Source organism: Lissotriton helveticus, chromosome 8, assembly GCF_964261635.1.
Source record: "Lissotriton helveticus chromosome 8, aLisHel1.1, whole genome shotgun sequence".
NCBI lineage: Eukaryota > Metazoa > Chordata > Amphibia > Caudata > Salamandridae > Lissotriton > Lissotriton helveticus.
This window is the reverse complement of record NC_136069.1, coordinates 1,615,884,959-1,615,900,064: the sequence shown is the minus strand read 5'-3', so window position 1 is coordinate 1,615,900,064 and position 15,106 is coordinate 1,615,884,959.

The following is a 15,106-nucleotide window of genomic DNA, read 5'->3' as shown; positions in this document are numbered from 1 at the left end:
CGTGGCTCGGTGTCTCTCCAAGTTTATTGAAAAATCTGATTACCTCGAAACTAATCAAGCCGGATTTCGGCCTGCTCATTCTACAGAGTCAGTTATCCTGGCTGTGATGGATACCTTGAGGGCCAACGCTGATATGGGGACCCCGCAGGCACTTGTGCTCCTGGATTTGTCGGCTGCGTTCGACACGGTCGACCATAACATCTTGCTGCACCGTGTCGAACAAGCTGGCATCCGGGGAACGGCCTTCAGGTGGCTAAAGTCTTTTCTAACTGGCAGAACCCAAGCAGTGCGTCTTGGGAACTATACTGCCCCTAACTTGTCCACTCCATGTGGAGTCCCACAAGGCACGTCCCTCTCCCCACTATTGTTTAATCTGTATATTCGTCCTTTGATTCACTCACTCAAAGCCATGGGAACTACTGTCTTCAATTATGCTGACGATCTCCAGCTGGTCTTTAAGTTGGACTCTCTAAACGCAGCTGTCAAATTCCAACCTACAATGCTACATATTCAACGCTGGATGGATCTGAATCAATTGAAGCTCAACCCTGGCAAGACGGAACTGGTGCTGCCGGGGAAGAGCTCCACCTGCTGGGGACCTCATTTTTGGCCGAGCGAACAAGGCCCTCCTCCTGTCCCTTCTCCATCAGTAAAAAGTCTAGAGGTGACTATGGACTCCGATCTCTCACTGAGGGGACATGTGGGCACTGTGGTCTCCACCAGCCTTTTTTAATTACGTAAAATAAGGAAAATTGCGTACCTGCTGTTCCCACCAAGCTTTGATTAAGGTAGTAATAGCCTTGGTGCTTTCTCGTCTCGATTTTTCGAACTCTCTTTACACTGGCCTTCCTCAGGGCCTGCTTATCTGCCTTCAAATAATTCAGAACCAGGCGGCAAGACTGATTTACAAACAGGTGAGATGGCAATCAGCCAGGCCTTTCCTGTCTAAACTGCACTGGCTGCCCATAGCACAACACATCGCTTTCAAGACGGGCTGTATAGTCTTTAAAGCATTGCATTGCACGAGCCCTAAATTCCTTAACAGCCTGATCACCAGACATGTCCCCATGCGTAACCTTCATTCCGCTCATCTCCATCTCCTCACTACCCCATCAATTAAATTAAAAAGGCAGAGTGGACGTAGGTTCTCCTATTTGGCTCCCAGGCTTTGGAACTCACTCCCACTCTGTTAGGAACTGTGACAGCCTATTGGGCTTTAGAAAGGCCTTGAAAACTTGGCTCTTTGGGCAACTCTGTTAAATTGGTCTCTCGCAGCAGTCTCTTGTACGATTAGGGCCATGAAACCTCTGGTTAACTTGCGCTTGATACATTTATTTTAACATAACATAACATAGATAAAGAGGTTATCTGGTGGCAGGAGATCTGCAGCTGCAGAGAACAGGCCATGAAGGAAGCTGGTATTCAAACTGGTCCTCAAAGAAAGCAGGACAGTAAGAATGCAAGCCAGGCCTGCCCCCACCTCCTGTACCCAATAGCCAGATGGGAGCCCCATGAATGGAATTTGAGGTCTGGAAGGCCAGTGTTCAGAGAAATGAGCCACACCAGTAAATTGGGTTAGCCGGATCTTCAATCCATGGAGAAAGATTCTCCATTTTTTGTTTTGAATGTGCAATGCTTTGTGGGACTAGAATAAGCCATTATACTTTTGGGAGGCACCCGCTACTCTATTGGTCAGGGTTGCACCCCCGCTTGTCACTTCAGACTACTGGATTAATTTGGGATGGTGGCATAGAAACTCAGATCTCTTGTCTGAATCTGAAAGAAGAGGAACTGCCCTGCTGGAAACCTGACCTGGAACAAGAGGACGTGCACTCTGAATGACTGCAGTTGCTGCACCCTAAGGAACTACAGACCTAAGGACTTTGCCTTGGTTCAAAAAGAAAAGTAGCGGACTCCCTGAAAGCAACTGGTTAAAAGAGTGCCACCTATATCATCTCCAGCAAGAAGAACCTTGCTGACCCCCTTCAGCTGCACTTTCAAACGATTTTGCCAGGTTCATTGTGGAAACTGTAGTCCCAACTTCCGAGGAGCACCTGATAGACTCTGAAAACTTCAATTTTTGCTGGGGACACGTTGAACCCTCAAGAGGAACTTCAGGAAGACGTTCCAGACATATCGAGAAGTTTGGATAAACTTTGGGAAAAAGCTCCAGAAGGTGACTGACCAGATGTTTTGAGTGAAGCAGAGTACGTCAAACCACAACCTGGCCTGGAATTCAGACCGGTAGCCTTAACCAACTAAAACTATCCAGTTCCAGCAGGTAACAGCTAACGCTTTCATTTTTAGCAGACATATACTGAGACTCTACTAGAATCTCTTGGTAGTTGATCCACCTTCTAAACCCACCTAATCTTCTTTCCATCTACATGCTTATCTCTAATCCTTTTTTCCCCCTTCTTGTTCAGTATCACTTGCTTTAACCTAGGATGTTGCACATATTTAATTTTTTAAGAAAATATTTATGTATGATTATGTAAAATATGTATAGCCCCACACCAAAAGGTTCAGTCCACTAAAGAGTGGATATGTGTCCCATGACTTCAAGAGCGGTTTATCATGTATTCCTATCATATTTAAAGGCAATGCTGTAAGCAATACTGTATTCTATTGAAACAGTCACTTATGCACTTGATTATGTTAAAATATTGTTTTAAAGTTTGTTCGTTTATTTTTAGATTATCAATTAAAGATGATTATTGTCCTGATGAAGACACGCTCGTGTCGAAACGCGTAGAGAAGAAATCGTCTGGTTTTCCCACATTCATTGGGTCACCAACTATACTGCTGTTTTATTCATATTTTATGAACGTTTGAAAATGTTTTAATTCCAAGTACTTTCTATGAATATGTACTAAATCTGCACCTTATCAACTTTTCATCAATATATTAAATTTAATATCTCTATAATTTCAAGTGCCTAGATTGTTTTATTCGCACTCATTGCCTTTCTCTAGTTTTGCCTGGGCATGTTAATTCACATAAACTGGAATTCAGGTCCGTCCTGCTGAAAGCTCCAGACAGATCTAAAGACTTCCAGGAGTTGATCAGGGGCTCCTGCTGAACCAAGCCAACGAAGCCGCTGCAAATTCGACCCGCTGCAGAGGAAAAATCCTCCAGAAAAGTTTTCTAAGTGCAACGGTAACATTTTGACTGATGTCTCCCACTTAGTGCATTCGACCAGGGTCCATCATAGTCGGCCTCAAACTTTGACTTTGTCAAGTGCAAACAGATGTCCCAATTTGGCAGTATTTGTTTTTAGGCAGTGGAAAGCGTTTACTCTTTAAAAATTCATATTTTCAATTTTTTACATTTCATTTCTGCCTTTTTGGTGTCATTTTAATGATAGAAATATTTCATATTGTAATGAATTGGTGTTTTGGATTAGTATTGTGTGTTGTGCCTTACCTATTTAGTGTATTGGTGTTTTAAAATGCTTTACAGACCTGTCTCCTAAGTTAAGCTTGCCTTTTTGTCGCTAGCGACCAAGAGTTGATCTAGTGAATAATGTCTGAGCCTTATATTGTGTTGGTGCCCTATTGCTAGTGGTAGGTGCATACCTACTCCTACTAATAATACACCTTCCAACAGATTGACATTCTGAAATTGTCACAAGAGTACTCCAGCAATAATGACAGCAAGTGCACAAATATAAATTATTGATCCATCACCAGAAATATTGAAAGGTTGTTGTAGACTTCAAAACAGCAAAAGAAAGTCCCAAATGCAAAGTTTGATGTTCAAGATTGCAGATCAACAAATGTATTTTGGAAGGATATAAATTGTAGGGAATCTTAACTGAGGGCCATCTAATCTGAGTCATGGTATATAAAGATCGTGAGGGCCTTGAACATGATAATGTGCTCATTAATTGTGTATTGTGTCAATGTTGTATGATCAATACTTTTCTTAATTATCGGAATAAGTAATACTCTACTTTGGTCAACTCAGAGCTTGTGTCAAGGTTACAAGCACTCTTACCTGTGAGTTGCTTGTAGAAGGATTTCGCAGAGACGTTATAGACCTACTTCCCCGAATTCTAGGCAACACCTAGTGATTTTTAGCACACTTAGGTAATCAAATAGAAAAAAGGGAGGAAGGCCGGATAGTGGACGCTACCTGTTCCTGGGTTGTCGACCTGCGAGGCAACAAAGAAACTTTTGTAACTTTTATCCCTTCAGTCTTATGCCCTTTAACCTACAACTATTACAGATCCCCTTCTTTTATTCCTAAGAGCCTACCTGCGACAGTAAGAATTTAAGCGCCGCGTCCGTGTTGTCGTCTTGGAGGGTTGAAGTTTGTAGGGATGAAGAGTCGAGACCGAGAAGATGGAGTATTATTCTTTCTCCTGAGAAAAACAAGTTATTGTAAATTAGTTACTCCCTTTTCTACAGTTCGTTTCACACTATAAACATTAATAAATTACACTCACTCTATGTGCTCTGTCAGGACTTTCCTTGTTTTCTCAACCTAGATAAAAACAACTCGAAACAAGAAACAAATTGCCAAAACTCAATAACCTCGATTTCAGTTCACAATGATCTGCGCTTTGATATTTTCTCAAAGTGCCTTTGTTTCTTTTCTCTTTCAGAAACCAAACTGTCTTTGTAATCTAAATGCTCGGAATGTCCTCGAAGAATTGTTTCAGGTAAGTTCTAGCTTTTCAACTATGTTGCTGCTTGCTTGCGTTGGGCGCCTTGAAACCAACTATAAAAAAGATTTCACTTAGCTTGAGTTTTTTCCTTTTCAGACGTCGCGCTGGATTTTCCTTTTCAGACGTCGCGCTGAATCGTGCAGGAAGATGAAGACCTTCAGAGATCTCCGGGCGGCTGTTGGCGTTCTGAATCCCAGGGCGCTCCAGGATGAATCCTTCTTGAGGGCGCGGCAGGAGGCGAAGCATCGGGAAGCTTTGGGTGTGGCCTTTTATAGCCGAGCCACACCCCAAGAGACGCTGACGCATTGCGCACCCTTTTTCAGCGTGCGTGTGCGTCTCGGGAAGCTTCTTCAGACAGCTGCATGATCCTGAAACTTAAGCACTAGTCTGTGATTTCTATCTAATGCTCACAAACCCTGATAACAACGATCAGCAAATTAATCCAAATGATAACATGGTATAAACCCAAAACGTTCTTTACATCTGAGGTATCACACTACCAATACTTATGCAAAGTGCCTAACACATTATATGTAACACAAGCATATTTCTCATACATTATATTTGGCGTGCTGGGTGCACGGGACAGGGGTGGGTTTTTTGATGGGACAAAAACTGCTCAGAGTAGAGCAGAAGGTGTTTTGAACTGTGATTCATGACAGTACTCCCCTCTCAAGAGCCCCCCCAAGATCTGAGGAACAGGTCTAGGCTTTTTTGGGTTGTGAAGATGAAAACGTTTCAGGAGTTGAGGAGAATTTTGTAAATTCGAAAGAGGCTCCCAAGTCCGTTCCTCTGGACCGTAGCCTTTCCAATGAATTAAATAAAACAATTTTCCTCGAATTCTTTTGGAATCTAGGATATTTTGGACTTCGAATTCTGGAATTCCATCAATCAGTATGGCCGTAGGTTTTTGTTTAAATCTAGTCATAGGATTACAGGGTTTAATCAAAGATACATGAAATACCGGGTGAAATTTATATCTGGCTGGTAAAGTTAGTTTTACGCTAACAGGATTTATTAGTTTCTCTATGGGAAATGGTCCAATGAATTTGGGGCAGAATTTTTTGCAAGTTTTTACTTTCAAGTTTTTAGTGGACAACCACACCTTATCTCCTATGGAGTATTGGGGTGGTGCTTTTCTGTGAAGATCTGAAGTTTCTTTTTGTCTTTCTTTTGCTTGCGCTAAATGATATTGGGCCTGATCTTGAATGTGAATTAGTTTTTTAATATGATCTTCCAAAGACGGTATTTCTGACGGAATTTGTACAGAACCAGGAATACTTTTAGGGTGAAAGCCATAAGTACAGAAGAAGGGTGATAGAGTAGTGGAGGAATTATCCATATTGTTATAAGCAAATTCCAAGACCCATAGGATATCTGACCACTCCTTCTCGACTTCTGCTAAAGCACATCTTAAGAACTGTTCAATAGTCTGGTTAGTTCTTTCGGTTAGGCCATCCGTTTGAGGATGATAACCGGAAGAGGTGCGAATGTCCATATTTAAAGTTTTTCCTAAGTTTTGCCAGAAGTGAGAAATGAACTGAGGGCCTCTATCAGAAATTATTACCGATGGAATGCCATGCAAACGAATTATTTCTATAGAGAACGCCTGAGTTAACTCTTGGGCTGAAAGAATTTTCTTTAACGGAATAAAATGAGCCATTCGAGAAAAATGGTCAACCACAGTTAAAATAGTATTAAAGCCTTCCTTAGTTTTAGGGAGCTCAACTATAAAGTCAAGGGACATTGTGTGCCAAGGTTGAGGTGGAATCGGGAGAGGAAGTAAAAGACCACTGGGAAGTTGGTGTTGTGTTTTATTTTGAGAGCATACCACACAAGTCTCAATATAAGATTTTACATCACTTAACAAAGAAGGCCACCAAAATTTTCTTTTTATTGAATGACTGGTCTTAGTCACTCCTGGATGTGCAGACGTTAATAAGTCATGATGTAAATGCATCACCTTATTCTGGAGCTCTTGAGTGGGTACAAAAATTTGTTCATTCATATACAACAAATCATCCTTTCTTTGTAACAAAGGATACAAATCATGCCATTCTTCCTTTGTTTTTTCTTGTATCTTTTCTTTTATGTCTTCCATTACATCAGTTATAATTACACCTACTTTAAAACAGCGATCAGACAATACCGGTGGAGTCTTTTCAGGAGTACAATCTTTTTCATCTGCGAATTCCATGCGAGACAGAGCATCTGCTTTTAAATTCTCTTTTCCAGGACGATAAGTGATTATAAAGTTGTAGTCATTAAAAAATAACGTCCATCGTAATTGCCTAGCTGTGAGAGCCTTTACAGAACGTAAAAATTGTAAATTCCTATGATCTGTATAGATCGTTACAGGATGCTTAGTCCCTAACAAATAATGACGCCATTCTTCAAAAACTGCTTTTATGGCTAACAACTCCTTGTCAGCGATTGCATAATTTTGTTCAGTAGGAGTGAGTTTTCTTGAATAATATGCGATTGGATGCATTTGACCAGTCTCTTTATCTCTTTGGGATAAAATACCACCAATGGCAAGTTGAGAAGCATCTGCTTCTACTATGAAGGGATGGGAAGGATCTGGATGCATCAGTACTGGTGCTGTAGTAAACTGTCTTTTAAGCTTTAGAAAGGCCTCTTCTGCGTCATTGTTCCATTCGAACTTTACATTCTTTTTTAACAGTCTAGTTATTGGGGTAATCATGTGGGAAAAATTACAGATAAACCGTCTATAAAAATTAGCAAACCCCAAAAAACTTTGAATTTGCTTTACTGAGGAGGGACTTGGCCAATCAAGTACTGCTTGGATTTTCTTTGGATCCATCTCGATACCTTTAGGACTTAAGACATAGCCTAAAAACTCTACTTTAGTGGTATGAAAAATGCTTTTCTCCAGTTTTATATACAAGGAATTGTCAAGAAGTTTTTGAAGAATAGCTCTTACTTGTTTTACATGTTCTGTGGTATTATTTGAATAGATGAGAATATCATCTATGTAAACAATGCAGCAAACATCCAAAAATTCTCTTAAAACTTCATTTATAAAAAATTGGAACGCCGCAGGAGCGTTGCAGAGTCCGAATGGCATGACTTGGTATTCATATAAACCAAATTTCGTACGAAAGGCTGTTTTCCACTCGTCTCCGCTTCGAACTCTCACCAAATGGTAAGCTCCTCGTAAGTCCAATTTGGTATAAATGGTGGCATCTTTTAACTGATCTAACAAAGTCGGAATTAAAGGAAGTGGATATCTGTTCTTGATGGTAACATTATTCAGAGCCCGATAGTCGATACAAGGACGTAATTCACCTCCCTTTTTAGGGATAAAAAAGAGAGGGGAGGACACAGGTGATTTTGAATGTCGAATAAATCCGTTGGCCAAATACTCATCTAAGTATTCTCTCAAGTGTTCGTTTTCTTTCTCAGTGAGAGCATAGATTCTACTACACGGTAAGGTAGCCCCAGGCACAAGGTCTATTCGACAATCAAAATCTCTATGAGGTGGTAATGTGTTAGCTCTTTTTTTATGAAAAACGTCACAAAGATCTGCATATTCTCTTGGAACTCCTTCCAATAACAATACACTTTTAGACTGTAAAGGGAAATCACCACCTTGGACTTGTAATTCCAAACTCGGAGATAATAAACAAGAAGCTTGACAAAATTCTGAATCGAATAACACAGTTTTCTTTATCCAATCAATCTTTGGGTTGTGTTTCACAAGCCAAGGTATCCCAAGAATCAAGCGAAATTGAGGGGCATCTATAATATCAAAAATTATTTTTTCTTCATGTTTATTTAAACAAGTCATTGAGAGTTTTTCTGTGTGAAATTGAATCAATCCAGATGATAATTCTTTACCATCTACGGCTTTAACTACTTCAGGATATTCTTTAGACTCAGTTTTGAAATCTAGTTCTTTTAGAAAACAAGTGTCCATAAAATTGCCTGTGGCCCCTGAGTCTATTAAAGCGTCAACAGTCCATACCTTTTCTCTTCTTGAAAGAGACCGTAAAGAAATTTTAATGCTGAGATGGTGAGAAGTTATCTCAGGGGTTATAGAGGCCACGCTAGATAACATACTCGACAATCTGACCTTTTGATTTGCCGAGCCAGTTAGTTTTCCGACTGTTGCACTAACCCTACCTCAGAGTTTTTACCTTTAGATTTATTTGGACGAACTGGACATTCCTTAACAAAATGCCCTGACTTCCCGCAGTAAAGACATTGATTCAATTTCCTCCTCTTGTCCTTTTCTTCTTTCGTCAAAGGTCCCTTTATGGTTCCGATCTGCATAGGTTCTCCTAAATCTACCCTAGGTGAGGATTCTATTTTAACACTATTATTTCTTTCTTTGAAAGAAAATACCCTAGGTTCAACCTTTCCTTTCTCTCCTCTTCGTTCAGATAAACGATGGTTTAATTTCACCACTAAATCTATGAAGTCCTCTATGTCATCTGGTGGATCTAAAACCTGTGTAATCATATCCTTAAGCTCATCCTTAAGACCCTTGTAGAAAAGAGACACTCTTTTCTCTTCGGGCCAGCGAGCATCAATAACTAGCCTGTTAAACTGGGATATGTAATGTAATAAGTCTGAAGATCCCTGTTTCAAATGTAACAATTTGTGATCAGCGGATTGAACAAAAACATGCTTAGCGAACAATTTTTTCATAGTATTTTTAAAGCGTTTTAGATCATAAAGGATAGGGTCATCTCGCTCTACTATTGGTACAGACCACAGTGCTGCGTCTCCTCCTAAATAGGACAAAATGAAAGCTATCTTGGAGGAATCATCAGGAAAGGCTGCAGGTTTAGCAATAAAATGTAAATGACATTGATTCAAGAAAATTGAAAACTTGTTGTTATCTCCATAAAATCTTTCCGGTTGTGCTAAGGGGACAGGTACTGGTGTGACTACCTGAATTTGAGTTGGCGCTGTAGAGGAACTGGAACTAGAATGCAAGGTTTGAAACCCAGGCTGAAAAGTTGCTGGTTTTAACACTGATTTTTGAGTCAGAGAAAAGTTCCAACTTCCTGTGCCTGATTAAATACTGTTTTGGATCAGGGTAACATCTCTACGAAGGGCTGTATTTTCTTCTTGTATTGCTGTTAGCATGTTTGCAATGTCTTGCGGAGAAATCGAGTCAGAATGATCCATAACGTCTGGGCGAAATAATTGTCGTGGGCTTCGCCTTCTGTCAAGGTTACAAGCACTCTTACCTGTGAGTTGCTTGTAGAAGGATTTCGCAGAGACGTTATAGACCTACTTCCCCGAATTCTAGGCAACACCTAGTGATTTTTAGCACACTTAGGTAATCAAATAGAAAAAAGGGAGGAAGGCCGGATAGTGGACGCTACCTGTTCCTGGGTTGTCGACCTGCGAGGCAACAAAGAAACTTTTGTAACTTTTATCCCTTCAGTCTTATACCCTTTCACCTACAACTATTACAGATCCCCTTCTTTTATTCCTAAGAGCCTACCTGCGACAGTAAGAATTTAAGCGTCGCGTCCGTGTTGTCGTCGTGGAGGGTTGAAGTTTGTAGGGATGAAGAGTCGAGACCGAGAAGATGGAGTATTATTCTTTCTCCTGAGAAAAACAAGTTATTGTAAATTAGTTACTCCCTTTTCTACAGTTTGTTTCACACTATAAACATTAATAAATTACACTCACTCTATGTGCTCTGTCAGGACTTTCTTCGTTTTCTCAACCTAGATAAAAACAACTCGAAACAAGAAACAAATTGCCAAAACTCAATAACCTCGATTTCAGTTCACAATGATCTGCGCTTTGATATTTTCTCAAAGTGCCTTTGTTTCTTTTCTCTTTCAGAAACCAAACTGTCTTTGTAATCTAAATGCTCGGAATGTCCTCGAAGAATTGTTTCAGGTAAGTTCTAGCTTTTCAACTATGTTGCTGCTTGCTTGCGTTGGGCGCCTTGAAACCAACTATAAAAAAGATTTCACTTAGCTTGAGTTTTTTCCTTTTCAGACGTCGCGCTGGATTTTCCTTTTCAGACGTCGCGCTGAATCGTGCAGGAAGATGAAGACCTTCAGAGATCTCCGGGCGGCTGTTGGCGTTCTGAATCCCAGGGCGCTCCAGGATGAATCCTTCTCGAGGGCGCGGCAGGAGGCGAAGCATCGGGAAGCTTTGGGTGTGGCCTTTTATAGCCGAGCCACACCCCAAGAGACGCTGACGCATTGCGCACCCTTTTTCAGCGTGCGTGTGCGTCTCGGGAAGCTTCTTCAGACAGCTGCATGATCCTGAAACTTAAGCACTAGTCTGTGATTTCTATCTAATGCTCACAAACCCTGATAACAACGATCAGCAAATTGTACCAAATGATAACATGGTATAAACCCAAAACGTTCTTTACATCTGAGGTATCACACTACCAATACTTATGCAAAGTGCCTAACACATTATATGTAACACAAGCATATTTCTCATACATTATATTTGGCGTGCTGGGTGCACGGGACAGGGGTGGGTTTTTTGATGGGACAAAAACTGCTCAGAGTAGAGCAGAAGGTGTTCTGAACTGTGATTCATGACAGCTTGATCAACAAATCCAGGTTGTGTTGAGACGTTCTTCTTTTCATGATTATTTATTTTTAGCTTTTTATCATATTGCACCATGGATCGTTTTCATGATATCCATGAGACAAAGCCACTAGTACTTTTGACATGGCCGACCATGCAATCCATCAAAAAAGAACTGTCATTGAAAGACCAAATCCCAGTGTTGTTGTCTGCTATGTCAGTGTGTTAATTCTTGACTTTCTAGCCAGATATAAAACACTTTGTTTTCGTTATTTTAGAGTTCTCATGGTCACAAATGACCACATGCTGCATTTATTCTTGCATAGAATGAAAAACAAAAATGTCTGCTGTAACTTGAATGCAGGCCAAAGCACTGCAGTTCTTTTAATGATGAAAGACCACAGTTCCCACCATAAAATGTGCCACAATCTTAGTGTCCCTCAATGCTGCCACTGTGTAAATGTAGTACATCTCAGTTAGTTTTAGTCTGTATGACTTCAATCCATTAATTCAATAATTAACAAAACATCTGGTTGACAGATTTGTATTTTCATTCCAAATGTGGCGATTGTCGCAGTAATTACACATTTTTGATATGTCAGTGATTCAATTATTCTAATTTACTAAATTTCTTTTAGGTGTGCAAGAGTAATATTAATGTACCAATGTGTTTTATTTTCTGCTTTTACTCAATGAGGTTTCGTATAGATTTGCACAAGGTATTTACTTGTATAAGCTTCATTAGTTCACAGTCAACCCCCTTTCACAGATAGGTACTTTAGAAGCACTCATTGTTTGAAGCAAGCTTTTCCTCAATCAACTTAACAACTTTTAATGAATCCCTAATGTATTGACTCATGACAATATCATGGTTTATGTAAAAAAGGCACATTTCTATAAAAGTAAATCAAATCTATTACTTCATTGCAGACCAGAAGGGTTAATCACTCAAAACTCAAAAGCTAGTAGGTGTCTTTTTGAGACAGTATGATGCTCCTAGACCCCCCTCCCCATCCCCCAGTAAAGAGAGTTACATGGTGAACAACCTGAAATGCTCATTTTGGCAAAGCATCTTGTTTCTCTACAAAGTACCGCAACATCAGTGAAGTAATTTTGCTTGGTATTCTGAAAATAGTTACCGCATCACTGATAGGGTTAGTATCAGAACTTGTTGAACAGAAATTACTTTATACACATAGATCCAACAGGTTAATGGAGAACAGACTGCAACTAACATTATTATGTGTAGTTATTATTTTTTCTGCCAATTTGAGATATTTGTTTAATGAGTAGAGTTTTTTGTAAATTACTACCATCCTCATCCGTAGCCCCGCTACACACTTCTTACTTCTTGTTAGAACCCCTGAATTAGGGCAGAAAATCATGTGGCTAAGCAGCCAGTTGTGTCAGTAAGGAAGGCCTGATGGGAGCCAGGAAGAGCGGATAGTAAAAGTACTATACTATGGTCTAAGAGCACTACTAACCCTGGGGATACCTGGTTTTGTTATTTTGCTTAGTAACATGGTCAATCTAGTTTGTTGAGATTTACAGTAGTTTCTATTCCCAAAGAAAATGGCACACTCTGCCGTGTAGTTCCTATAGTACCCTCATACAGGACCTACGCTTTTGAACAACATACATTGTGGCACCGTGTATGTTAGCCATGTTTTGCATTATCTAGCTCACAGTGCCACTAGAAACTCCTTTTATCAGAGAGATTTATTTTTGGCAACCTCAGGAAAAAAAAAACTGATTCCTTAGACTTGTGGAAACAATATACTACTTTTCACTCAGTTGCTCGTGCTTGCTCATTTTCTCTCAGAGAGATACACGGAAGAAACAGTTGAGCGTGTTTACAATAAGAATTTATTGCACTGTTCTTCTCATGTAAAATATATGCACTGCTACAACTGTTACATAGTAGCAGAGATATAGGATCAGTAGTACAGTGAATAAAAAGGATGAGTACAGTTTTACTATTTTGCAATAGTCATGAACATATACATGAATATAAAATGCATTTATAAAATAAAGCACATACTCCTAAGATGCCTGTCTAGATGTACCTAAGTGGTACTAGCATGTGAGTAGGTGCAAAAGACCTAATAAGACTAGGAGCCAACAATCCCACTAGGATTTAGTCGAACCCCATTACCTGAATAGTGAGAGTGTGGGACTTTGTCCTGGACTCGAGTTGGACACACGGCAAGGGATGGTTAGCCCACTGTCAGCTGGAGCGACTGCATGCAGGAGTCTCAGCGTCTCTGGTCAGTGTGTCGGCCTTGAAGTCATAGTTCCTTCCTGACTATTAATAGCAAGAGGTGCTGTATTTATACAGTCCATGTGTGTGTGTTGGCTATTGTTTAGTATGAGGATGACATAGGGGATTAAACCTTGTGCGTGGATAGGAGAGGTGAAGTATACCCCCTGGGTAGTCTTCTCATAAATTATTCATATGTGCTAAAGATGACGTCTTAACAATATCGATTGGGAAAAACTCTCCCTCTGCATGGAACTAGGTGAAAAGTTTAGTCCATAAAAGGCGTCAGTTCTTATAAGGTGGTATGTCCCTATAAGATATTCTGTCCTTATTAGGAGTTATGTTCTTATAAGGTTCGTTCATATGAAATGAAGGGGGGATGATGTAGGGAAAGTGTACGATGTTCCCTGGACATATATTAGGGTACCAATAGGAAATATACCACCCACTCCTCCTAATACTCAACAATAATAATACACAATTGAGATACACATTTTTAAAGGTGTCAGTGCATACGATTATCAATGAGTCATTTAAAATGTTTCTAACAATGTTAAAAAAATCATTTAAAAACATTTTAAAAAACAAGGAGATAAAAACGTTCTCTTGAAATATGAATTTTTATTGTAAAGTTCTGCAAATCACAGTTCTAAATGAGTTCGATCACACAAGTTGAACTACTGCAAGCATACTTAGAAGGTCATGCTTTGTTATGGAAAGTGTCAATTTGAAAAAGTTGTTTGAAGTAAAGGGAAAGAAAAAATCTCAGCACACGGTGAGCTAGATTTAGCTAGATTTAGATTGGGAGACACAACATTATTGCTGCCTGCTTCCACATGGGACAAACATTATAGTACCTCGCATAGCATGTCAAGAGGGCACAGATGACATTCAGTTCTGCCAGCAGTTGTAGAAGAGGCAGTCGGTGCTGTAGTCGATACCTCGGTGCGAGTGGTGGAGCTGAAATTCAACTCAGTTGAAAATGGCACTTGCGGATCCTCGAGGAATACATTTGTCAAGATGGGACAGAGTTGAGCATGGGACCGCAGTGGTTTCAGCCTGGAGTCTAAGTCCGCCAGCATCTCCGTTAGAAGTGTCAGACAGAAGTCCAACTCGCATTCTCCACCGCAAAACAGGCATCGGTAAACAGCTACGATGCAGCCTTTAAAGACTGGTCTGAATGATAGGAACCAAGTAGCACTTAGTTCTCGAAGGCAAGGTGCACCCAGATGTTTTACTAAGAGCTCACAATAATGTCTCTCCAGGAGAGCTTTTGCAATCTCGCTGGCGGTTGGTCGGTCCATTGCGTAGCAGGTAAACGACAATCAGGATTCCAGCTATTGCGAGCAGGATCAGAAGTAGACAAAATGCTTCCAAGTACTTAGTGCATAAAGTTAGGAATAACTCAGAGGATTGTTCAAAAGGTGCTAAGGAATCCTTACCCTATGGTCTTAAATAGGTGTACAATACCATTCGTATCTGACATATTGAAGATACAACCCGCCATTTCAATGAATGTAGGGGGCAGTCTGTACGTATAAGCACCTGTATCTCTGTCGAGGTCTTTGCGATTTGAAGTTCCATGGTTACTCGAGCGGAGGTTAAGGGAACGGTCTGCTGTAAAAGCATGG